Source organism: Vitis riparia, chromosome 17 (genome assembly GCF_004353265.1).
Source record: "Vitis riparia cultivar Riparia Gloire de Montpellier isolate 1030 chromosome 17, EGFV_Vit.rip_1.0, whole genome shotgun sequence".
Lineage (NCBI taxonomy): Eukaryota > Viridiplantae > Streptophyta > Magnoliopsida > Vitales > Vitaceae > Vitis > Vitis riparia.
Window position 1 is genome coordinate 14,500,559 of NC_048447.1, and position 26,720 is coordinate 14,527,278.

General features: G+C 33.9%; 1 pseudogene; it reads left to right on the plus strand.

Annotated features, from left to right (window-relative positions):
• The first annotated feature begins 407 nt into the window (after window positions 1-407).
• Window positions 408-26,719, plus strand: LOC117904130 (annotated as a pseudogene).
• The last annotated feature ends 1 nt before the right edge of the window (window position 26,720 follows it).

Sequence of the window (26,720 nt, forward strand, 5' to 3'; positions counted from 1 at the left end):
ATCTACTTTCATTTGAAAAAATTGCAATTTTTTTTTTTAATTGCTTGTATAACCAAATATTAAATACGTCATAATTAATTAATATTCAAATTCATATGAACTCGTGATACGTGGTGATGCACGTGATCTGGGTGCTTTACCCAAAAGGGATCCTTTCTTTTGTGGCAATAAAAAAAGATGAGCAAAATCTCGCTATTTTTTTTTGCTGGCGACTGCTGCAGTCCACCACAACTGTTTTCCGCGGAACTCATGGGGTGAGTCATGATCCGATGCCGTCTAGTCTATAATAAGAGCGTACACCCTTTTTTATTTTTAAATCATTGGTGAACTGATTGCGCGTGACTTGCGTGGTATGATTCATGAACCAAAAATGGAGACCACACCATAACCTAAGAGGGCGTTCTCTTCCTATCCAAACCCAAAACGGGAAGTCAGAGCCCGTTTTCGTACTTCCAAATCTCAATTTCCACTTTTGTCAACGCTTTAATGACGTAATCGGAGCCGTTCACAGGCCGCTACCGCTCAGCTCTCCCTTTTCATCTCTTATCTATATATGTTTATTCATTTGTTTCTTCTCTCCAACGGCGATGGCTACTATCTCCTCCCCTCTGCTTGTCTTTCATCACCGTCCATCCGACTTCTCTTCTCCACAATCACTCAATCTACACCGTCCATTCCCAGTTCAGTTGAAGCCACTTCCACGGCATTCTTTCATCTGCAACTCCTGGGTCGGACCCAAACCAGCAGGGCCCTCTACCGCCGATGTAAACTCCGCCACGCCGACGGTAACAGTCGACGCCGCCGTATCGACAGACTCCACATCATTCGTGATCCGCGCTCGTAACAAGATCGGCCTGCTCCAAGTCATCACCAGGGTTTTCAAGGTCCTTGGCCTCCACATTGACAAGGCTACCGTGGAATTCGAAGGCGATTTCTTTACCCAGAAGTTCTTCGTCACTGATTCTCATGGGAGGAAGATTGAGGATCAGGAAAATTTGGACCGTATCACGAAGGCGCTGTTGGAGGCGATCGACGGTGGCGGTGGATGGGGCACGGAGACGTCGGTGGGGCCGAGTACAAGAGGCATTGTGGTGAGAAGAGCTGGATTAGGGCCGAAGCCGCAGGCGGAGAGAATGTTTGCCTTGATGGATAGGTTTCTGTCGAATGATCCAGTCAGTCTTCAACAGGATATTTTGGATCACGTTGAGTACACAGTGGCCAGGTCGCGATTTAGTTTTGATGATTTTGAGGCCTATCAGGTGATTTTGGTTGAATTCTATCCTTCAATTTGAGCTCAAAATGTTAAAATTGTAATTCATGATGTGGACTTCGAAGCATAATTCCTTGTGGGTCCGAAACTATTTTTTTTCCTTGTTCTCTCTCAAAGAAGTGGAGGAATTTTAAAAACTTTTGCTATTAATTGGAAAAAATTTAAATTTTAAAATTCATATCCAAAAAGGAGTTCAAATTCAACCACGGTTACGTAGATATCTCTCCTTTTATAGAAGAGGAATTAGTGGCTTCTAAGTCTGTTCTAAATGTCACTAGCCTTTTGATCAGTTGTTGTGAGGGTCATGATGAATTTAAAGCAACTTCTGAAATTAAATGCTGCTTGCGAATACAAATTTGAAAAGTGACAATCTGGCAGCAATTGGGTCAAGAGTACAGTTTTTTTTTTTTTTTTGATAGGCTTAAAAAAATAAAAGAACAATCACAACTAAAAATGAACAGAATTTCTCATATAGAAAATCTGGTAGAAGTATACACCATGAAAATGTCAAGAATATTTTTTTCTTAAAAAAATGGAATTAAGAGTACAGTTTTTTCTGCAACCAGAAAATTAGAAAGGAAGAAAAAAAGGGGAAGTTTGCTGGATTGGTACTAGTATGTATTTGTGATTAATCATTTACATTATATATGAAAATATAATGAATGTAGGTTTGGTAACACTGTCATGAATGTAGGTTTTGTTACACTTTTCCTTGTTTAGAAATAATGTTTTTCAGCATTTTCACGGCCTGATTTTAATTTTTGACAATCTCTTTTGTGGCTTGATGTCAATTGATATATTGGAAATTTTACTGTCTTTTAGATGAATGGCCTGGACTGATCTGCCAAAATGATATGAAATAAGTAGGATTATCCAAACCTTTTGTTTGTATTCATTGTGTGTATATCTTTTTAGAGGTGACTTTATAAAGTTGATATTGATGCATTGGTATTTGTAGGCATTAGCACATAGTGTAAGAGATCGATTGATCGAGCGTTGGCATGATACTCAACAGTATATCAAGAGGAAAGACCCAAAGCGTCTATACTTCCTGTCTCTCGAGTTTCTTATGGGTATTTATATATCTCTATTGAAGTTCTTTTCTGGTAATCTTTGTGATTGTTTGTGGTCTGCTTCCTATATATTCTTCACAATGAGAAAGTTGAGTGCTTTTTCGGATACACTTCCTGTTTTCTATATTTTAAAGTAGAAAATACTAGTGACTCTTATAAAATAAAGTATGGACCTACTTTATGTCCTTAAAATTACTTTAAAATTTTTAATTTATGGTAGTAAAATTTTTTAATACCCTAATTTATAATAGTTTTAAATGTCATTATCTTTTTAAGGTGAATCTTAAAGAGTACTTACATTTTAGATAGAATTGCAATTTTTTTTTTTAATTTTTAAAAACAGAAAATAGTAAGTGTATTAAAATTACCACTTAATTTTCCAACTTCTTATTATGAGCTGAATGTTCCGTCATTGTATCCTGTTATGTGCTCATCCCAAAATATAAATGATGTGTTTCTCTGAAGGTGTCACATCATTCTAATTTCTGTTTTTTATGAAGAGTGGCATCCAAAATGCTAGTTATGATTTTTGTCCTTGAATTACTTGTGCAGGGAGATATTAAGTTCAAATGTTTTGCTGATGTGAGATCCTCAAAACTATGGTTTAATACCTACAACTGAGTTAACAAAGATAGGTTTTTTCTAATTTTTTATAAGATGTGGCCTAGAAAAACCTTTATTGTTTTTAAAGACCATGATATACATTGTGAACCCAAATCCTATAAGCTTAAGCTTTTAGGAAAATTGGTTGTTCAACAATAGTAAACAGAGTTGACCTTTGATGCTTGGAGAGAAGGTTTAACATCTTTTTGTCCCCAGTTGGTTCATTATTGCAGAAAGTAGGACTGCATTTCATTGAACTCCAGAGAAGGCATGCCATATGAGCTCAACTAATTAAAATAATGGGTAAAATGGAAATAAAATTATCAACTATCAGAATTAGCCAAGAATCAGTAACCTTATTAGTTTTACTTGTTCATGAGCAAAGAGCAAATAATGAAAAGATTGGCGAGTTTATTGACCTGATAAATGCCATTGCCATTTTTTTTAATAATGTCCACCTACATGATTCCTGACCAAGTGTCCAGATTGGAGGTCATTTTATTTTTACAAGTATTTTAGATCAGTTATGTGGCTGCATTGTTGAATCCTAATAGGGCTGATATATGATATATCTACTCACTAGAAAGGTAAAGCAGTCTTGATAGAGGTTCCATGGCCCAGTTTTCTTTCTTTCTCTTCTTTATTTTTTTTATTCTGTCCTCTACCTGGCACCGTCCTTCTACCTGCAATTACCAATGTCCTTCATGGGCTAATTTGCCATTTGAAATAAGGGACTACCGGTGTGCTTATTAGGCAAATGTTTTGCTTGGTATGAGTTAACATAACTTAGAATCACATCACCTTGGAGAACATTACCCTTTTTTGTCACTTAATTTTGTCTCTTAATTATGTCCTTAGTTGATTCACTCCTTTGGGCGACATTCAAGTTCTGATAATATCTATTTTCACGTTTTCTCTATATATGTATGCATTGATGCATGTGTTCACGCATGCATATATGCATATTCCTGGTATTTCTGTTCTAAAATTTCTATAAATTTTGATCAGGTGAGTTTTACGCCATAGGACTGTATATTTTGCATTATTACTTGAGCATATTTGTGATGTCTAATTGCTTTTCTACTTGGGTTCTGCTCCCCCTGGTTGTATCCTATTTTCTTGTGTCGGTATTTAGACACAATCACTGAGTGATTTCTTTCTTTCTTTTCTTCTAACCCTTTCTTTTGATGTTTTTTGTACTAAAGCATTCACTGGCATTTGGCATATCAGGCCGTTCCTTGTCAAATAGTGTTATAAACCTTGGAATCCGGGACCAGTGTGCAGATGCTTTAAGCCAGCTTGGCTTTGAATATGAAGTTTTGGCAGAGCAGGTAGCTGGATATTTGATTATTTCTTTTATTTGATGGGTAGGTGTGAGTATAGGCATGTATCTACATATAGAGGTACACATGTTACATTTTATTTCAGTATTCTCAGCTTCTTTCTTATTTTTCATTGTGAGGTGAAATTGTTCTTTAATTTAGTGAATTTACCAATGAGGATGTGAAGACAGATATAGTAATGTAATAGAAAACTAATTTCTACAACAAAATGTTGGGATGCTCTTTAATGTAGATTCTGCAGGTAGTTATTTTTCCAAATGTTGCTATATGTTTTTTCTTCCTTTATATAGGTGAAGATCATTATATAAAACATTTGCCAAAAAAATGGGGTGCCGAACCTAAGTACATTGGAAGTATATGGCAGGTGCCAATAGGTTAATGAGGAATAAAAATGAAAAGTGGAAGCCAACTGGCTAACATAATCCCAAACAGTCAATAAAATCCAGCAAGGACTTGGAGCTAACTCCAAGAGACTATCTAGACCAAAGGAAAAGGGCATAAATAAAAAGTTTCTAAGTGACTTATCTGAGGTTCTAAATCCTGGGAAGATCTATTATTATGATCTTCAGAAATGGTCCATAAGAGACATAAAGGGGCTGCCTTCTACACTTTCCTACACTTTTGCTGACAAAACTCTTGTCCCACCTAATACAATCTACATCATCGATTTGGGAAGGCCATAGGAGATAATGAAAAGAGAGAAAATGAGATGCCACACAACCTTATCTTTACCACAATGAATGAGAACATGATTAGCTATTCTTTCTTATTCATGCACAAACAACACAACTTGTTACCATTCATCCTTTCCTTTTAAATTGATTCATAGTTAGAATCTTTTCTCAACCAGCTTACCAAGCAAAGAATCTCACTTTCATTGGAACTCGTAAACTCCAAACTACCTTGATAAGAAAAGAAACTCTCTTCATTTTCTAAGGAGCAATAGCAAATTTTTTTTATCTAAGCACTTCTTATCCTTGGTACAACTTTTAGTATCCTATCCTCACCATCCTTTTTTTTTTTTTTGATAAATAAACACCAAATTCATTAAACAATAAAAAAACGCCCCAAGGATGCCACAAAGCACACAGGGAGTGTACAAATAGCGCCTAAAAGCACAAAAACTAGAAAAGAGCCCTAACAACAACTTCCTCCCTTAACCAGAACCTAACCACTCAATAAAATCAAAGAAAGACAAAGAATCTATCTCTAAGTACTACTTTATCCAATAGTTTAAATTCCTAAGAAAGAAAATCTTCAAAAAAAGAGTAGAATGCTCCTCATTATTAAATGTCCTGAGATTTCTTTCATTCCAGATTGTCCAAAAAATACATAAAGGAGTTGCTCTCTAAACCTTTTTTCTTTGTTTTCTTGCAAACGAGCTATGCCACCCTAATAAAGCCTCCTTAACTGTAGGAGATTGCACTCAATGGATACCAAAAAGACCAAACAACAACTTCCAGAGAATCCTAACTAATGAACAATGAAGGAGAATGTGATCTATGAATTGTTCATCTTCTTTGCAAATAAAACACCTATTGACCAAAGACCATCTGTGTTTCTGAAGTTGATCTAATGTCGAAACTTTTTCCCACAAAGCCTCCCAAGCAAAAAAGTTAACTTTAGAAAGAACCCAAGACTTCAAAACTACCCGTGTTGGAAAAGAAACAACAACTCTCAGTTCCAAGACAACATAAAATTGCTTTATAGAGAACTTATTAATATCCGATTTCATCCACACCATCTTATCTTCCCTCTATCTATCAACTACCAATCCATGCAAACGTAAAAATAAATCCACAACTTCATCCTCCTCCCAATCATTTAAAGGTCGAGAAAAATAAGGATTCCAATGCCCTCTCTGCCCTAACTGAACCCAAACATCCGTTACACAAATTTTTTTGATACAATTAAGGCAAATAAAGAGGGAAAAGAATCACATAATGATTCATCACCATACTACCTATCTGTTCAAAACTTCACCCTTCTCTCATTACCCACTGCAAAAGAAAAATGACCCAATAAAGTGTTTTGTTCCTTCATAATGGATTTCCAAAGCCCAACTCCATACCCATCTCTAACTTCACCAAACCACCACCCACCCTCCTCCTCTCCATATTTTCTCCTAATCACTCATGTCCAAAAGGCGCCTCTTTCTATGGCAAACTTCCAAATCCATTTGCACAAAGGTGCCTCTTGAATCCCTCTTAAGGAATGACCCTACATTATCTAACTCCGAATCATGAAACTATCTCAAAAAGCAAGTGTTCCAATGCCTACCACAATTGGAATCATCCCAAATATTAGTGAAGAAATATGAGAAGGAAAAATTATTCTATTTTCCATTTCCTGAATAGAGAAGGAAATACACTACTATAAATAATTAAGTGGCGAAAATACCATCCCATTATTCACGGGAAATGACTACTAACTTACCTAGAAAGACTCACTAATTTTAGGAAGCAATTTGCTTATGAGATTAGATAACATGCTACCAGAATCTCCTTATTATAAAAAATATCAAACCAAATAAAGCCAACTAATTTTACAGTTGTAAAACTCTTAGAAATCAGAATAATAACTTAAAAATTTCCACACTCCTCCTCAAGTTGGGTTATAGATGTTGATTGAGCCCACCTTGGTATTCAAATACTTGAAGTTGATCCTCGATAAAGCTTTAGTGAGGATATTTTCTATTTGAAGGCATGTTGGTGTGTACACCAGGTGAATTATCCCCTCCTCTATTTTTTCCTTTATGAAGTGACGATCTATCTCCACATGTTTCGTCCTGTTATGATGAATTAGGGTCTTAGCAATGCTTTTGGAAAATTGGTTGTTGCAAAACATCCTCGTAGGTTTCCCAACTAAGATTCTCAATTCTCTTAGTACTCTTTTCAGTCATATTCCTTCACACATGCCATGTGTCATGGCTCTAAACTCAGATTCTGTACTACCTGAAAATGCTTTGGAACATGTGTAGGGAACATTAGTGATCTAGTAACCTCTGGAAAATGTTTTTGTTTTTTCCTCAACAACCCCATTTTGTCGAGGAGTATCAATATAAGAACTTTGATGTACTATGCCCTGACTTAAGAAATAATCACCAAGGATTGATTTGAAGTACTCTTTTGGATTGTTAATTTTTAACACCTGTATTTTGGTTTGAAATTGATTTTGAATCATATTGTTGAAATTTTTAGAAATTTGACTAGCTTCTAATTTTTCTTTCATGATAAATTGCCATGTAATCCTAGTGTGATCATCAATAAAAGATATAAACCATCAAGTTCTAGTGATATTTTTAATCCGAGAATCCTCCCCTACATCACTATGGATCTTTGAGAAAGGACAAGACATTTTGTATGGCTGATTAGGACAGAAATTATAGGCATGTTTGGAAAATTGACAATTTTTTTAAAAAATTTGGACTTTTATTATTGAATAATGAAGGAAAAAGTTTCTTAAGGTATAAGAAATTTAGATGACCTAACCTATAGTGCTACAACATGACTATAGTATCATTATCAGAATTATCAACTGAAAAAGAGCTTTTATGAAACTGAATTTTTGATGCAACATAATTTGCCTTAGGAGTTTGTCCTTCAAGCAAATCATCGACTTTAAGGAGATAGAGCCGTAAACACATCTTAGCACTGCTAATCGTCTTCCCCAAATCGAAGTCCTGAAATTCATAAGAGTAGGGGAAAAATTTAGTAACATGATTGAGTTCTCGAGTGAATTTGCTAATAGACAATAAATTATAGTCCAAATTTGGAACTAAGAGAACAAAATCCAAGATCAAATTCTTTGAAATAATAATAAAGCCTGTATTAACCACCTTTGAGAGAGATCCATCTACTATCTTGATAGTGAAAATTTCATGGCTTGGACTATATTTATGGAAAATATTAACATTTCTAGTCATATGGTCTGATGCTCCTAAGTTCACAATCCATGGACTCATCTTTTCTCTTTTAACATTTAAGGCATTTAAAAAATTACCTTTCTATGCCAAAGACTCAGTTCCAATTATAGAGGTGACAAAAGGTTGTTGTGACCGACCAAACATCTTTTTGCAGAAGTTCCAATTGTTTTTTGCTGAGGTGTGGCGTTCTCATAATTTGAGACTAGATTTCCATGACTTTCTTTGTCATTAGAAGAACTACAATTCACTTGATTTTTGTTTGTAAGAAGTTTCTCCCAAACTATCCCAATAGTACTAATCTTTCTCTGCTACTCTCCTAGCGTCGCAAGAAATTTACAGCCCACAAATTTGTTTCTTGTGTGGTGCTAAGTCCCCACTTAGTCAACCCTAAAACATTTGAACAAAGTTTTTGAAATCTTTAAGAACAACACAAAGATTAAATTGGAGAAGCAATTGAAAGCGTCATTCAACCACCAATTCTTAACTAAATCATGGAAGCTTTTCACTTTAAATCATACATTTTTCTCACATAACCTCTATCAAGCAAAGTATGCCAATAATCCCACATTGGTCTTGCCACCAAGCTTTGCACCCTGTGGTAGAGCCAAGAATTTTTCTTAGGGTGGCAAACATCATAATAACCATGAATGAATTTTAAAATAATTAGTGATAACCTTGTTAATGTTTAGTAAATTATGTAATTTTGGACTTTAATCATGAATAAATACAATGTCTCAAAATACCACTATGTGTGTATATATATATATATATATATATATATATATGTATATACTATTAAAAACATTCAAAGGAATTTTTCAAAAGAATTAAAAACTAGTAAGAAAATTAAAAAATCTCTCTAGTCAATTTTCAATTATTTTAATAATTTTTTAGTAAAAAGAATTTTAAAATAATTCAATTTTTTTTCCAAAATAACTAAATATAAGTTAGTTGAAAAGTAATGACATTTTTTTTATATTAAATTATGCATAATTTAAAGTATTTTATTAAATCATGTTATCTTCTGTAATTTAAACTAAACACAAATTCTCTTAATGTAAATAATTTAAAAAAAAATTATCAAAAATTAAATGACATGTAATTTAATATAATTATGTTGTTTAGTTGTTAATTAGTTTTTATTTAATGAAATTTCAAAAATAACAAATTTTAAAATTTTCAAAATTAAAATCAAAGACAACCATACATTAAGAAATTAATTTAATAGATATCAAATAAAAATTAATAAAAAATAAATTAGGATAATGGTTGCATGAGAAGAAAAAATATGAAATTAAAATAAAAGAAATTTTGAATATTAAATAGAGTTTGTGAAAATTTCTATTTACTTTTTAATTTTATTGGAATCCTAATATATCATTAGCACTTTAAAGATAAGTGTTATTTATTTAGTTAATTAACATTTAATTTGTTAGTTTTTTTTGTGTGTGTAGGGGGGGAGAAGGAAATATGCCTCCTCTCCTCTAGGCCTGCCTTAGATCCGCCAGTGTTTGCACCACATTAGAGAAGTGGTTCTCTTAATCCCCTAAAATAAGGAGCTACTTTAACCTTGACATACAACTCCTCTCTAACCTACCACTCAAAGTGGGGGGCGATGGGAGGAAATATGCCCCCCCTTGAGCCTGCCTTAGATCTGTCAATGTTTACACTACATTAGAGAAGTGGTTCTCCTAATCCCTTAAAATAATGAGCTACATAAGCTTGGATAAACAATTCTTCTCTAATCCACAACTTAAAGTGAAAGAACCTCTCGTCAAAAGAAAATCTAGAAGATTAAGACCTTGTTTGGTAAATATTTTTGAAAATAGTTTTGAAAAACAATTTTTGAGAATAGTTTTTGAAAATTGTTATTTGATGTTTTGTAGAACAAAAGTCTATTTGAGAAGGTGAAATGTTTTTAACTTAAGTTTTAATGTTTTTAAATATGTTTTAAAAATAATTTTTATATCTGATGCTTTATTTTTAATCATTCTACATGTTTGTATATATATATTTTTTAAAGCAACCCTTAGAAAACAAGTGAAAATAACTTAAAATAATTAAAAGGCTTCTCTCTTATATCCCCCAAGTCCACCAAGGGTCATTCCTATGCCCCATTAACCTCTTATATCCCCCAATTCTTCCTAAAAGGCTTCTCTCTCCCTCTTGGCATCGGGCCATACACCCTAGAGAGCATATAGGCAAAGTTACACATGATGACATCAGGCTATACACCTCGGAAAGCATCTTTTAGGTAAAACTTCAGAAGTGGAAAACTCCTTACTTGTTCATCATCCTTATTATGTATTTATGTGTGGTTTTTTCCCTTTATTTTTTGCATTGATTGAGAGAAGTTTAATCCCAAAACATATATTCTCGATGATCTAAAAAGGCAACACTATTATGATTTTAGATTGTAATTTAAGTCTTCTAAAACGCATGCTTATTAATTTCTTTATTGAGTAGAATAAATTAAACTTGGATTGAGGTTTAGAACCTTATGAATGTGTACTTGACATTTTGGTTTTTCTCTTCCACTCTACAATTTCACTTCTACAACAGGTGCAGCTAATCTAGCACATACTTGTTTGTTTGACAAATGAAACATCTTTTGTTGGCTTCCTTCTTTCCACAAATTGATCCTTTGTGGTATTTTTTTATGAGAATCTATTAACTTTGTTGGGTGGATGTTTGCTGGACTTTTGAATAAGTATTTTAATGTAGTCTTACTCATAACAAGAGATGATTCCTAATAAGCTTTTACAAGAAATCTAAAGTTTGAGTAGTTCTTTGATGATGGAAATTAAATGCTTTCATTTTCTTATTTACACTCAAATGGCCATTACTTGTTTTCTTTACCCCTTTATTTGTTGTTTTGTTTGAAGGAAGGGGATGCTGCTCTTGGTAATGGTGGTCTAGCTCGCCTTTCAGCATGTCAAATGGATTCCTTGGCAACACTAGACTATCCAGCATGGGGGTATGACTACATTTTTTTTTTTCATTTTTGATTGATGTATGGTTCAGTTGAACTTCTACTGTTTTAAAGCAATTTCCTTTTGCAAATCTTTGTCTTTAGGCTTCACTATTCTTGGTTCATGGTATTAGTAGTTTTACATAATAACAAATTGTTGGAGGTATGTTGGGTTCCTTATATATATGTTTCCAAGTGCCATGTGAATCAAATGTGGATGCACATAGGGTTAGGGGGTATATATTTATATATATATATATATAGATATATGTTTCCAAGTGCCATGTGAATCAAATGTGGATGCACATAGGGGTTAGGGGGGTCATATTGCCTTTCTTGAAATAATTTTAAACAAAAATACATATAACTAGATTGAGCATGGTTCTTGGAAATTGGTAACAAAGCTTGCCTCAAACCTAGAGCTTGAAATAGCGGTTTAAATGGGTTAAATATTTAGAAATTTCAAAAATAAAGAAAATTTGCTTAATGCTTTTCCCATTGCTTAGATAAAACCTCTTTCTCAAAAAAAAAAAAAAAAAACAAAAAAGGAGAAGGGTAAAATAATTTCGAAATTAAGAGCCCTGTACCTTACCTTATGTTTATTTATTTTTCTAGAAATGTCTACACACACACACACGCGCGCGCGCGCGCGTGCGCGAAAAACCTTCTGAAATATTTTTTTTTATTTCTTATTAATTCATTTATTTGTGAATACTATTTCTGTTTTTTGATATTGTTGTTAATCATGCTATGGATAAAAAGATATAATTGATAGAGTTTTAAATTAAATCAAATTTCTTATCTATCTAATATTTTTATCAACAAGATAACTTTATCTAGAAAAAAAAAGATAAACATGTAACATGATAATTGTACAATAATAGCAATCCATATCTTCAACATTTCCCCTCAAGTTGATGCATAGACATTAATCAAGCCTACCATGGACAAAGCACTTTGCCATAAAGTTCTAGAAAGGGCTTTTGTGAATACATCAACCAACTAAGTGTAGGACAAACATAAGGAGTAGAAATTTCTTGAGCTAGTATTTTTCAAGGAACTAAGTGATAATTAATCTCTATATGTTTCATTCATCTGTCTGTTTGATTGTCACAATGCATAAGGGAAGGAGATGTGATGCAAGACCACATACACTTCCAAAAGTCTAAGCTAATGGGAACTAAAGATAGTCCCACATATATGGCCCAACCAATGTTGGTTAGAAGTGGATGTGGGACATTGGACTTCTGTCCGTCCTACATCAAGATGAAACTGGAAAAAACCAATTCAACTACCAATTTTCAAAGCTAAATCAATTCACTACACGTGTGGGCCATGGCTTTATATTCAACATTAGCACTACTATAAGCAACCATGAACTGTTTTTTGGTAGGCCATGTTATCAAGTTACCTCCCACAAATATAAAATCCTCTAGTAGATCTTCTATCACCCAATGAACGAGCCCAATTTGCATTTGAATAGATAAAAATATTTAGGTGACTTTTGTTTTAGAACAAAATTCCTTTCCTTGAAGCATTCTTTATATAACAAAAAATTTGTTTAGCTGTTTCTCACACATAAATTAGTTGACAAGACTAATTGAATGGGCTAGATCAAGTCAACTAATAGTGAGATGAATTAGTTTACAACCTTACTTTGATAGAGAAGAGGATTAGACAAAAAAGTGCCACTGCCCATAAATAATTTATTTTTTTAATTTTTTTAATTCTATATCAATAGGTATATTATTTGATTGACATCTAAGAAAACTTGTCTGTTTTATAAATCCATAGCATACTTTTGTTGACAAAAGAAAATACCTTTCTTGGAGAAAAAGACTTCCATCCTAAGGAAGTATTTAAGGTGGCCAAGATCTTTTACCTTAAAGTGCTCTTTAAGAAATTCTTAAGAGCAAGAATGCCATGCGAGTCATCTCTAGTGATAACAACATTATAAAGATTATATTTTAAAGTAAATACCCTTTTGCAACCATGGGTGTTTTCCTACATAATTTAACTTGAGAGTATGATTTTTCTGAGAGCTTCCATTTCCTTATTCATTGTTTGTTTCTAGGGAGGTAAAGTAAGAACTTTTTTGTAGAAGGGAATGTAAAAGGAGAAAGATGGGAAGAATAAAAGGTATAGAATTTACTTGTAAAAAAAATAAAAAAAAATAAAAGGTATAGATTCATTTTCCTTAATTTTTTGCCTATACAGAGACTCACATGTATATACAAAAAATCCTAGCACGTAAATTAGGAACTTTCTTAACTCAATTACAACAAATCCCTTTGACCACGGGATTGCCTAATTCTCTCTACAAAATCACGACTTCCTTAATTTCATTCTTTCACACCCCCCCTTAAGTTGTTGAATAGATGTTTTCCATTTCCAACTTGGATACACTTACTTGAAACTTTGTATTGCTTAAACCTTTTCTGAGTATATTTGTAAGTTAGTGGTTAGTAGGTACATAAGAAGTACAAATGAATCCACTATCTAATTTCTCTTTGATAAAATGCCTGTCTATTTTTATGTGTTTCGTTCAATTGTGTTGCACCAGATTATATGCAATACTGATTGTAGATTTATTGTCATAGTAAAGTCTCATTGGCCCATCCCATTTAATCTTCAAGTCTTCCAAAATGATCTTCAACCATAGTAGTTCACAAACTCCTTAGGCCATTGCATGAAATTTTGCTTTTGCACTGGACTCTGCCACCAAACTTTATTTTTTACTTTTCCATGTCACCAAATTCCCACAAGGTGCAATACCCAATAGTCGATCTTCTATCAACCACAAATCCAACATAATTTGCATTTGTGTATGCTTCAAGTACTAGTCCCGTGCTTCATTTAAATAGAAGGCCTTTTCTTGGAGACCCCTTAAGGTACTATAGCACTCGGTTGTGCATGAACCTCTTTTGGATTGTGCATGAACTGATTAATCACATTCACAACATGTGCTATATCTAATCTTGTGTGAGATAAATAAATGAGTCTTCCTACTAGATGTTGATGCATCTCTCTATTTATCGCAGTATCTTCCCTAATCTTTCCAAGCTTATGATTAGGATCTATTGGTGTGCTTATTGGTTTGCACACCAACTTCCCTGTTTCCTTGAGAAAGTTTGTTACATATTTTTGCTAAGAAATAAAAATTCCCTACTTAGAATGTGCAACCTCAATTCCTAGGAAGTATTTCAATCTTCCTAACTCTTTGATCTCAAATTCCATGGTCAAACATTGTCTCAAGGTCTGTTTCTCTAGTTCATCATTTCCCATCATGATGATGTCATCTACATATAAAAATTCCCTACTTAGAATGTGCAACCTCAATTCCTAGGATGTGCAACCTCATTTCCCGTCATGATGTGTAAGAAAAAAAAATTCCCTACTTAGAATGTGCAACCTCAATTCCTAGGAAGTATTTCAATCTTCCTAACTCTTTAATCTCAAATTCCTTGGTCAAACATTGTCTCAAGGTCTGTTTCTCTAGTTCATCATTTCCCGTCATGATGATTTCATCTACATATACCAAAAGAGTCGTAACTCCCTTTATGTAGATAATTATGAGTTATTTTTATCTTATTCTTTAGTTAGTATTTTATTTGTTAGGCGTTCAAAATAAATAAGGTTATCCGAACATGACTTAGAGTTAGGATTTTTATTCTGTTTTCGAATTGTTCTTTGTAGTTATCCGTGTCCCTGGTTTTCAGGAGAAGTGTTTGCTGATTAGTTGCAGCAAGGGCCTATTTATTTCTGTTGTATTCCACAAGTTTAATTCAATAAAGTCTATGCGTTAAAGACTTTACCCTAAATTTGAATGCTTAATGAACAACATATGATATCCCTGACTTTGTTTGTATCTCATGTTTTTTCATCACTTTTGCAAACCTTCCAAACCTATATCCCATGTTCTTCATTACTTTTGAAAACCTTCCAAACCACACCCTTGGATACTGTTTCAACCTGTATAGAGCTTTTTTCAAATGGTGTTGCAACTTTTCCTTGAATATAGTCCCTCTTTCCTATGCCCAATATAAATTTTGGGCTGCTCTAAACCATTGCATATAATTTTTTGAATTGAGAAACATAGTTGTAGTTCTGTGACTTGGATTGTCATTTTACTAAAAAATTTATTATCAAAATTACCAATGCATTCTTTTATTTCAGATATGGCAGCCATTAGCCCATTACTACTTGAAATAAATGACCACTAAAAAAATTTACAGCAGCACTTATCTGTATTTTTGACACCCAAAATTTCAAGATCATATCATAAAAGCCTCAACGAAGAAAAAATAGGTTGAAGACTGGGCAACCATCAACATCAACATACTATAAACAAGTTGCTACCATTTCAACAATCAACAACCACCAGCATCAGCTGACTGATGTTGATTTACATCAGCAATGCACATTAGACTACCTTGAAATGAGAATCAGATATGGAGGATGGAAGAAAGAAATAAGAGAGGAAATGAGGAGAGTAAGAAGATGAATAATGGATATGAAAAGAAGAGAAGTAGCCAACCAGAATCAGACCTGGATTACCTCTGATACCATGTTTTTAATCATGGTTGTGAAGAAAAAAATCCAGTCAACCATTTATTATTGTAGTTGGTTGGAAACTCCTTCTATTTAGAAGAGAATTACAGAGTTCTAGATTATATAAAAAAACCTTTCTATCTATCTCATAACTTTATCTATAAATAAAATAAAAGAAGGGTAAGCATGTAACAAGGTAATCATATATCCATAGCCAAAAAACAAGAATATTAGAGTAGCAGTTTAGTCAACTCCTGAAAGCAACCAGAAAAACCTACAATTGCAACTCCCTCTCTTGCTTTCTTCTGAATATCAGTAAAATGCTGATTGCATGAAAATAACTGAAGAACATGAAAACTAACAAAATGAAAGATATCAAAACTGTTTTTGCCCTCTCTTTGTCAAGATGCTATAGTTTTTTAAACAATAGGAAAGAAGGCACACACTTCCTGTATGATAAGGTGATAAGCTGATACAGTGGCCAATTTTGCTAATTAAGATTTTTTTAGTTTCTTGTATGATTACTATTAGAAATGAAACCCATTTATAATTTCAGTAGATTCAGACTCTTATATATCCAGAACTAGTCTTTGTTTACCAACTGCTTTTTCCTATGGGGGTGTTAACTAATATTGGCAGAATTGCATCATTCATTTTGCAGTTATGGACTACGCTACCAGTATGGGTTGTTCCGTCAGGTCATACTGGATGGATTTCAACATGAACAGCCTGATTATTGGTTAAATTTTGGAAACCCATGGGAGATAGAGCGGGTTCATGTATCATATCCAGTGAAGGTTTGCAAGTATTTTCCCTTTCTGTTTCTATTAAATACTTCAATGTTTACTGTTTGTTTCATTCAACGTTGTCTGTCTTTTATATTTTCTAAATTCTATTTGTTTTCTGCCATTCTGTATTATGTCCGATGGATAAGTTCTATGGGACTGTTGAAGAGGAAACTTTGAATGGAAAAAGTTGTAAAGTTTGGTTACCTGGAGAAACGGTGAGAAAATAATTTCTTTCATATTTTAAAGCAACTGTTGACCCAAGAAAAAAAAACAAAAGTTAGTTTAATTTTGCATAGTACATCACTAGGGTGCATTATCTAAATGAGAAACATTGTTATATCAATAGCTAAACGTTTATTTACTTATCAAAAAAAAAAAAAAAAAATAGCTAAATGTTTATTTCATCTTTATAGCTCTCCTCATTGGCAGGTCGAAGCTGTAGCTTATGATAATCCAATACCTGGTTACGGAACAAGGAATACAATTAATCTCCGCCTTTGGGCTGCTAAGCCAGATGGTCAATATGATATGGTAACTTTAAGCATACACTTTTCCATGTCACTAATCTAAGACTACATCCCCATCTCAATCCTTTACCACTTGAGCTAGGCCACTAGAGCTCATATATTTCTTTGCTTCATATTACATACTGCTTAAGAAAGGTACGAAGATGCCATATGTCTAATTGTTTAACAGGTGAATGCTATATTTTATAGTAGTTAAAGGTTTGCAGTCCATAATTAACCTTCTATTCTTAGTACTAAATTTAACTCAACCAAGCTTTGTATCCTGCCTAATTAGGTTGAGCTATGTCAATGCTTTCTCATGCTTCAGCTCTATCAGGGATCATGTTTCCTATTACAAGTGATTTTTGCAATCATCACCAAACGAAGAGTCAAATGATCTTGTTCCAAATTTTTTTAGGTTTTCTCATTTGCTATAGATAAATAAATAATTCACAATCTTACTTTGTGCATATTTCATTTTCAGGAATCATATAATACTGGAGATTATATCAATGCTGTTGTTAATAGACAAAGAGCTGAAACTATAAGCTGTGTTTTGTACCCTGATGACCGTTCTTATCAGGTATGTGCTCCTTTAATTTTTTCAATATATATTAGGTATAATAATATTCTTTCCATTAGGTATTTGTACATGCTTCATTGTAGTAATTATTTCAAAGGCTGCATGGTTTTTGTTGAGAACTCAATGGAGTTTGATGAATGGAGATAGTTCTGATTGCTTCTGGTAGAAGATTGAAAATTTAGTGACATGCACTCTTTTGTTTGACTTCCCTTTTTCTTTTTTAACATTTTGGTTTATTTTTGTTGAAAAAAATTCTATAGAAGTTATACTGTAGAGGGATGTAATTCTTAAAACACTTATGTGTGGCATGTGCTTAGTCTCAAGTAATCAGAAACTTTGTTCTGTATATTTTCCTAAGCTGCACTGACCTAATATTTCTCCCCCATATGCCTTTCGAAGTCCTTATTTTCAGTCACAAAGAATGATATTTTTCATCTTATTAACTCTACTACACTGTCAATGATCTTCTCCAAATATGTCTGAATACCTTATCCTTCAGTACTGCTGCATTTATTATGTAATCTGGGTCTTCTTAAAATTGCTCAATGTGTTTCTTTTGTTATTCTGATACTTCCTCCCACTGTCCTCGACATTTTCATTTCAACTGGAAGTTATCTTAGGAACTTATCTTTTCTTGGTTAAACATTCTATCGAGATAGTGCCATTGCTCCTATTGGTATTTTTCTTAAATTTGTTTATATTAGAATGCGAGAGACAAAATCTGAGTAAAAAATTCTCTGGTTCAGCCACCCTGCTCCATCTTCTTAATCATACAGCTATAAAATGTAGTTCTTTTTGAAAGTTTTTGCCTATTTAATTTGGTTTTACAGTAGGCACTCTTTTATTATGAAGTTTAATTTGATTCCTGACATAGATATGTTTCATCTTTTCCTTTATTCTTTTTGTTGAATTTGTTCATTCTCCTTGTCTCTCTCCATCAATTCTAGCTCTTAAGTTGTTGTCCATTACTTTTGTCACACTACATTAATTCTCCACCCTGCCCTACAATAAAGCTGCAAAAACATGTTATAAAAATAGTAATGACATCAAGTGCATGCCTCTTTATGACATATATGGTGGTTTTATTATTACTACAATTGTTATCTTTGGTTTGTTGGAGTTATTATTATTATTAATATTTTGTCATGCATTAGTTTTGTTCTTTCCCTTCCAGTAAAGCTCCATCATTTCCAACTCCAGCTATATATTATCCATTTCTTTTAGTTGCTGTCTTTCAGGGAAAGGAACTGAGGTTGAAACAACACTATTTCTTTGTCTCAGCATCCTTACAAGACATCATTCGAAGGTTCAAAGATGGTCACAATAACTTTGATGATTTCCCAGAGAAGGTTATCATATATGAAACTTGCACACATTCTACTGAAAGATGAACTACCTGGCCTTATGCCCATTTAACATATGACAGTCCGATGAAAGGGAAAATTTTCTGCCTATTATAAATTTCCCCCACTATTGTAGTTTGTTTTTCTATGATCCAACTTTTCTACTTCTATTCCATTGACCTAAAGTATGTTCCTAATTTCTTGTCCAGGTTGCACTGCAGTTGAATGATACTCACCCATCTCTTGCAGTAGTTGAGGTCATGAGAGTGCTTGTTGATGAAGAACATTTAGGTTGGGACCAGGCATGGAACATTGTATGCAGAATTTTCTCATTTACAACTCACACAGTATTACCTGAAGCGCTAGAGAAAATCCCTGTTGATCTCCTAGGCAGTCTTCTCCCACGCCACTTACAAGTGCGTTTCAGCGTTTTTTTTATTTTTTTATTGAAATTTCTGCAATTTATTTCTCTTTGTGAATTCATTTTCCCACCTTCTGTAAAATATTGAAAAGGCAAATAAAAGAAAAGGGAATGAGTAGTAGGTGATGAAAATGCTGAATTAATTCATGGGATAGTGCATCTGCCCTCTGAAGGTTGTGTCTTGCCTTTCAAGTATTGTATTAGTAATGGTCTTCTGCAGCATTATTTAAATTGGTTCATGTATTTTTATAATTCGTCAAACAAGTTTTCTGAATTATTCTAATTTCTTTACATTTTCATGAGATTTTATAAAATGGTCTATTTTTCAGATTATATATGACATAAACTTTAATTTCATGGAGGAGTTGAAGAACAGAATTGGTCTAGACTTCAACCGATTGTCTCAGATGTCAATTGTGGAGGAAGGTGCTGTAAAGGTATTCAAGAAGGCATATCCTGAAATTGCTTTTGTTTGATATTTCATATTATACTTAAGTATTTTCTACATTGAAGTATAACCTTAACTAATAATAGGGAGTAGCTGAGAAAGATAGTGTGAATAGTGCACAATGAGAGTTCATCTGAAGTCTGTGTATAATATATGTGGGTGTTAACTATGTGGGTTTCTAATTAACTGTTTCAATCCACAGGTCTTTGTGTGTTTAGCACACAATATTGGGCTCAAAGTTGTCACTCCACAGATCTTTGCTTCTCTTCCAGGAGGCAACTGATCTGAAAGTGTGGCCCAAGGATTAGATTCTCTGGTTAAAATTGAGAATGGTTTGTTTGTGCCTTTTTTCTCTTTCTGGACACCCCTACACCACCCAACAACACGCCTCCCATTCTCACTCGTTATCGTTTTTTAGTCTCATATTTTTTCTTCCTTTCCCATGTATTCCTCTTTCCCTAAGAAAACTTTCTTCTTTAAAGAAATTCTGCCTTTTCATCTTCTAAGTTACTTGCCGTTTTGACCACCCAATCACATAGATCCAGTTTCTATATTTCCATTTTTTTAATCATATGGAAAAGCTTTGAATTATATTTTGCATATTCATAAGCATGCCTAACTATTGATTTATGGAAAATAATCTATGAATGAAAATCATAGATACTGTAAATTGTATTCCTCAAATATCCTTGAAAATACTAAACTATTTGAGAGTAACGCATACATTCCTTGATTGTTTTCTTTTTTAACATGCATAACTTTTCATCCACTCAAATTTATTTTTGAAATTTTCTGACATGCATAAAAAATTCTAAAAGTTTGTCTTTCTCTGTGGCTTCTATCAATATGGTGGTATGTGAATTTCATTTCCAAATTTCAAGTTTCTCTTGATTCTGAATGTTTTCTGAATCCTAAAAGTATCACAGTGGTTCATGATCTCTAGGTGTTAATTCAGGATATATGATTAAATTTCTTAATGTTTGATAGATTGGAATGTTTGCCATGTGATTACAATTTACGATCACGTCATTTAAAGAAAGCTTTTGTGTGATGTGTGTCCTTTGTGAAATCACTCTTGGACCATACATTAAGATATTGGCAGTTTGAGGAAAAGAAAAAGTGGATTAAAGATCAAACTGACAAAAGGAGATTACTTCATAGGTTTAGTGTTTCATTGTCTGTCCCTTACCCCTAACACCGAAAAAAGGAAAAAAAGAATTGAAATAAAAAATATAGGAAAGGTAGAAAAAAAGAAGAAGCAGCTGCTAAAAGAATCTAAAAGGTAATCAATGCAACTTACTAGCACAATTATATTTTAAACAAAGGACAATATTTCTTGTTTTTTGTGTGTACGTGCATGTTTGTACAAAGTATGAGCCCATTAGAGGGATTTTCTTTTCTTTGTCTATACAAAATTTTCGTTCTTTGAGTCCTAGATGTACAAGCTGATCCATCCATTGATATCTATAATGATGCAAGTATAATGTGTTCCTACTCTATTGATTTCTTTCTCATTTCATACAGTGATGGGGTAATTAAAAGAGATGGATCTAGAAAATCTCCTACAAAAGCTACAAGCGCATTGGTGTTGCTGAATGAAAACTTTATTCTAGAAATTTTTTGTTTTTTGAAATTAAAATAACAAATACATAAAAATGTTCGACTATTTTAGGAGCTATATTCTAGGAGAATTAGTTGTGATAAGTCTAGTTGGTAGGCCTACAAATCATGGATAGTTATCTCCCATTTTAAATTAGTTTTCTATTCAGATTAGGATAACTATTGTAACAAATCCTAATTTTATACGTCTGTAAAGTCTATATATATTTTGTTCAGTTGAATTCATTTTTTTCATATCAACAAAAAATTAATTTTTTCCCCAACCTGTTTTCATGGTATCTGAGCTGCCTCTGATCCTAGGCATCTATTATTCGATTTTCTTCTTAAACTATCTGTGTAATCATGTTGGGAGTTACTGGAGAAGAGAAATCCAGGAACAATTCTAAACAGCCCTCAATGGTTGATTCAACGATTTGTTCATGAAATCCTGTCATTTCATATCATAACCCACAAGCTGAATGGACAGAATTATTTATGATGGTCCCAATCCATGAAGATGCTTGTTCATGGGAAAAGGAAGTTTGGATATCTCATTGGTTCGACAAAGCCACCTAAATGGAAGGATGAGATGCATTTCACATATGGGAAGCAGAGAACTCCATGGTTATGGCATAGTTGGTCAATTTAGTGAACCCAATATTTGCAAACATACCTTTTCTCATCATTGGCAAAAGAGATCTTGGATGTTGCTGCTAAGACCTATTCAGACGTGGGAAACTTAGCTCAGATATTGGAGATTAGAACTCAAATTTGTGAGATTAAACAAGGGAGGCAAAGCATGACCAAATATTGCAGTGTGTTAAAGGGTCTATGGCAGGAATGAGACTAGTCCTATGATGTTGAATGGGAGTGCATCAATGATAGTGCTCAGTACAACAGGATGCTTGATAAAGAGAGGGTTTTTAGTTCCTCGCAGGCCTTATCTTAGAATTAGACGAAGCCAGGGTGAAAGTTGTTGGCAAGGAACCTCTTTGTTCTATATGTGAAATGTTTGCCTATATTAGGAGGGAAACAAGCAGGTAGAATGTGATGAAAGAACAATCAGGTTTATGAACCAGTCCAAAAACAACTCAAATCCCACTCTCTTGCTCTCTAGCCTAGTAAGGTAACTTCTTGACAACCCCAAGTGTTCATTCCGGAAATAAAACTCTCTGGATCATTGATTAAAGAGCAATAGATCATATGACCAATCTTTCAAATTTGTTTTTGTCATATATTCCATGGGCTGTCAAGTGTGTTTTTTCTGGGATATTCACTTACTCAAAAAGGGTATAAGTACTATGATCTTGCATCTAAGAAGTTGTTTGTCACCTTTGTTTCACATTCCCTGAAAACAAATCTTTTTTTACATAAACTTCTTTTCAGCAAGAGAATTCTATGGAAGATCGGTTTTGGGAAACTCTTCTTGTGCTTATTGTCTCTCGAGTGTCCAACATGAGCTGCCACCCTCATCTTCATCTCCCAACTTTTTGGTGCCACAAACTATGATTGAAAGCCAGGTTGTAGATAAAGTCCCAACTCCTTGAGCTTTGTGTCTATTCTAGGCTGCTTAATAAAAAAGGATAGAACATGTGCATCCTCCATGAGTGCAAAGTCATGACTTGGATCCAAATGCTACAGAAATGGAAGTTACAGGTATCTTTGTCCACAATAGTGCATCCATTCCTATAAAAATAAATGACCTTGATGTGCCTATTGCTCTTAGAAAAGGGACTTGGTCAAGTACTCTTCATCCCATTTCAAAGTTTGTATCTTACCACAGCTTGTCATCTTTTACCAAACCCTTACTTCTAACCTTTCTAGTGTAGAAATTCCTAATCTGTACACAAAGCTCTAAAGATTCTAGTATGGAGAGAGGCAGTCCTAGAAGAGATGAGGGCACTTGAAAAAGATGACACTTGATAATTAATGGAGAGACCAAAAGGGAGGACTCTCATAGGATGCAAGTGGATATTTATCATCAAATGCAAGGATGATGGGACTTATAGGATTGATTACCAAGAAACTTTTGCTCTTATAGCTAATATGAAGACGGTTAGAATACTACTTTCACTTGCAGCCAACCTAGGATGGTCACTCCATCCTATAGATGTTAAGAATGCATTCCTCAATGGGAACTCAAAGAGGAGATGTACGTGCAACTACCACCAGGTTTTGAGGGGCATTATGGAAGAAAAAAAGCAGGCAGACTTAGGAGATTTTTATATGGCCTAAAACAGTCACCTAGGGCCTAGTTTGATAGATTTTCAAAGTCCATTCGAAGTTCAGGATATTCACAAAGCTAAGTTGACCACACCATGTTCTTTAAGAACTCAGTTAAGGGTAAGATCACTATCCTTATGTATATGTGGATGGCATTATATTGATCAGAAATAATGAAGTGGAAATCATAGAACTCAAGAAAGTACTTGCTAAGGAATTTGAATCTTGATCTTTTGAGATAGTTTCTAGGCATGGAGTTGGCTCTATCTAGCAAGGATATTGCAGTCTAACAAAGAAAGTACACACTTGATCTGCTAAAAGTAGGCATGATAGGATGTAAACCTGGTGATGTTTCCATTAATGCCAATCACAAAATTGGGTTGTTCAAGAAAGGGAAAGCAGTTGAGAGAGATTGTACCAAAATTGGTGAGTTAATCTATTTTTCACATACTAAGCCAGATATGGTTTTTTCAATTAGTTGTGAGCCACTATATGCACTCATCGAGTGAAGAACACATGGAGGCAATATACAAGATCCTAAAATACTTAAAGAGGACACCAAGGAGAGGATTGCTTTTCCAAAAAAGGAACAGTTACTTGTCGAAGCCTTCATGGATGCGCTAACAGGGTAGGTTCCATTAGTGATAGGAGGTCAACCTCAAGTTTTTGCACATTTGTTAGAGGAAACCTTGTGAGTTGGAGAAGTAAGAAGCAAGCCATTATTGCCAGGAGTAGAGCAGAAGCTGGGTTCAGAGTTGTGGCACATGGGGTGTGTAACCTTCTTTGGCTAAAAAAACTACTAGAAAAATTAAAGATAAAGACAAAGACTTTGATGACACCATATTGTGGTAACAAGATGACAATAAACATAGTTCATAATCTAGTACAATGTGACAAGACAAAACATATAGAAATTGATTGACACTTCATAGAGGAGAAGCTAGAAAATGGACTAATTTGTAAGCCTTTCATTCCAACAAAGGAGTAGTTGGCTCACATATTCACCAAAGGACAACCTAAACTGGCATTTGAGTCTTTGACTAACAAATTGGGTGATTGATATCTTTGAACCAGCTTGAGGGGGAGTGTCAAAATGTTTGATTGTTTCAAGAGCTATTTTCTAGGAGAATTAGTTGTGATAAGTCTAGTTGGTAGGCCTAAATATCATGGATAGTTATCTCCTATTTTAAATTAGTTTTCTATTTAGATTAAGATAACTATTGTAACAATTCCTATTTCTATATGGTCGTAAAGTCTATATATATTTTGTACATATCAATTTTCAGAATATGTTTGAGCACTTGTCATCAGATTGTTATCAGTTGGTCAGCGCCTACATTTTTTTGAAAGGGCAGAAACCAACACCTAAGCATATCCTAAAAAATTGTTTAGAAATATTCTATCAAGCAATTTCATTTTTTTCCTTTTTTTGAAAAAAGAAAACATCTTTGTTTTCATTACCATGCAGGCCATACAGTTTATTTTTTAATCATTTTTGGAGTATTATATCCTTAGGTTCTCATCTTCATTGCTTGGTGGTGAATTGCAAAAGTAGTACAAAATTGATACTTAATTCCCATTTGATTTGACAGAGCATTCGAATGGCAAACCTGTCAATTGTTTGTTCTCATACTGTGAATGGTGTTTCCAGGATGCATTCAGAGTTATTAAAAACACGAGTTTTCAAGGTAATTCATCAAGGAACATTGGTTTATCCCATTTTCTTCATTGTTTTTTTTCTGCTTATGACTAAAATTAAATTGTTCTACTTTGGGATGCGCTTTTGAATAATTTGAACTTCATTATCTCAGACACAATTATGTACAAATTTCTCTCTCTCTCTCTCTCTCTCTATATATATATATATATATAGAGAGAGAGAGAGAGAGAGAGAGAGAGAGAGAGAGAAGCCATCTTTTTGCTTCTTATGGTTTTCTTTTGCCTGCTGAAGAGATAGTTCTCCGATCTGACACTTTGTAGAGGTTCTTTGCAGGATTTTTATGAACTGTGGCCACACAAATTCCAGTATAAGACAAATGGGGTAACTCAGGTGAAAGCACTAGTATCTTTAATCTGCATGTGATCAAATTGGCTATACTGCTGTTGTTTAAGTTTAATGACAGAAGAATACTGAAATCCACAATTGAAAGATACGTTGACCTGCATGGTCCTGTAGTTAACTCTAAATCTCTAATTGCAATGTAAATGCACTTAGAGGAGTAAATGTTCCCTCCTCAAGGCTGCAGTGTGTGAAGTCTCTATGAGCATTCAATGGGAACTCCTTGCTCTGATCTGATGAACTTTCCTGGTGCTAACTTCTTGACAATCTTTTAGCAACGTGTTGCTCATCTGCTTCTGTTATTGGCAACAACCTCAATCAAAGTCCCACATAAAGGAATTTGATGCTCCAATATTTCCTGAATCTGTTGATATATGGGCAAACTATATCGCTTGTGTCGCTAAAAATTAAGAACCGTCCTTTTGCTTCAGCAATGCATCTGAGATTTATTACTGAAGACAAATCAGATATAGAAAGTCGTTACTTGTTGTCATGAAGTGTTTTTAACTTTCCAAACATGCTATTTCTCAGCGTCGCTGGATTGTGGTGAGCAATCCTAGTTTATGTGCTCTTATCTCAAATGGCTTGGAACAGAAGCTTGGATCCGTGACATTGACCTCTTAATTGGGTTGCAAGAATTTGCAGCAGATGCTGATCTACATCAAGAATGGAAGATGGTACTTTTCAGCTTTGATATGCATCCAATTGCTCTGGAGACAGTAATTCTTTTTTAACTGTCTGGTCATGTATTATACTGATTTTTTACTTTTGATGTGTTAAATTCTCTGTTGTAGGTCAGAAAGGTTAATAAAATGAGGCTCGCAGAATACATTGAAGCAATGAGTGGTGTGAAGGTTTGATTAAAAACATTTTCCTATTATTAAATCTTCTATGTGGCTTCATTCCTTGTTTTTCTAATCTTATGGGAGCTTCCTTGTGAACTTATCCCAGAAATGGATCACCTTCAATTGCAGGTCAGTTTGGATGCAATGTTTGATGTGCAAATAAAGCGAA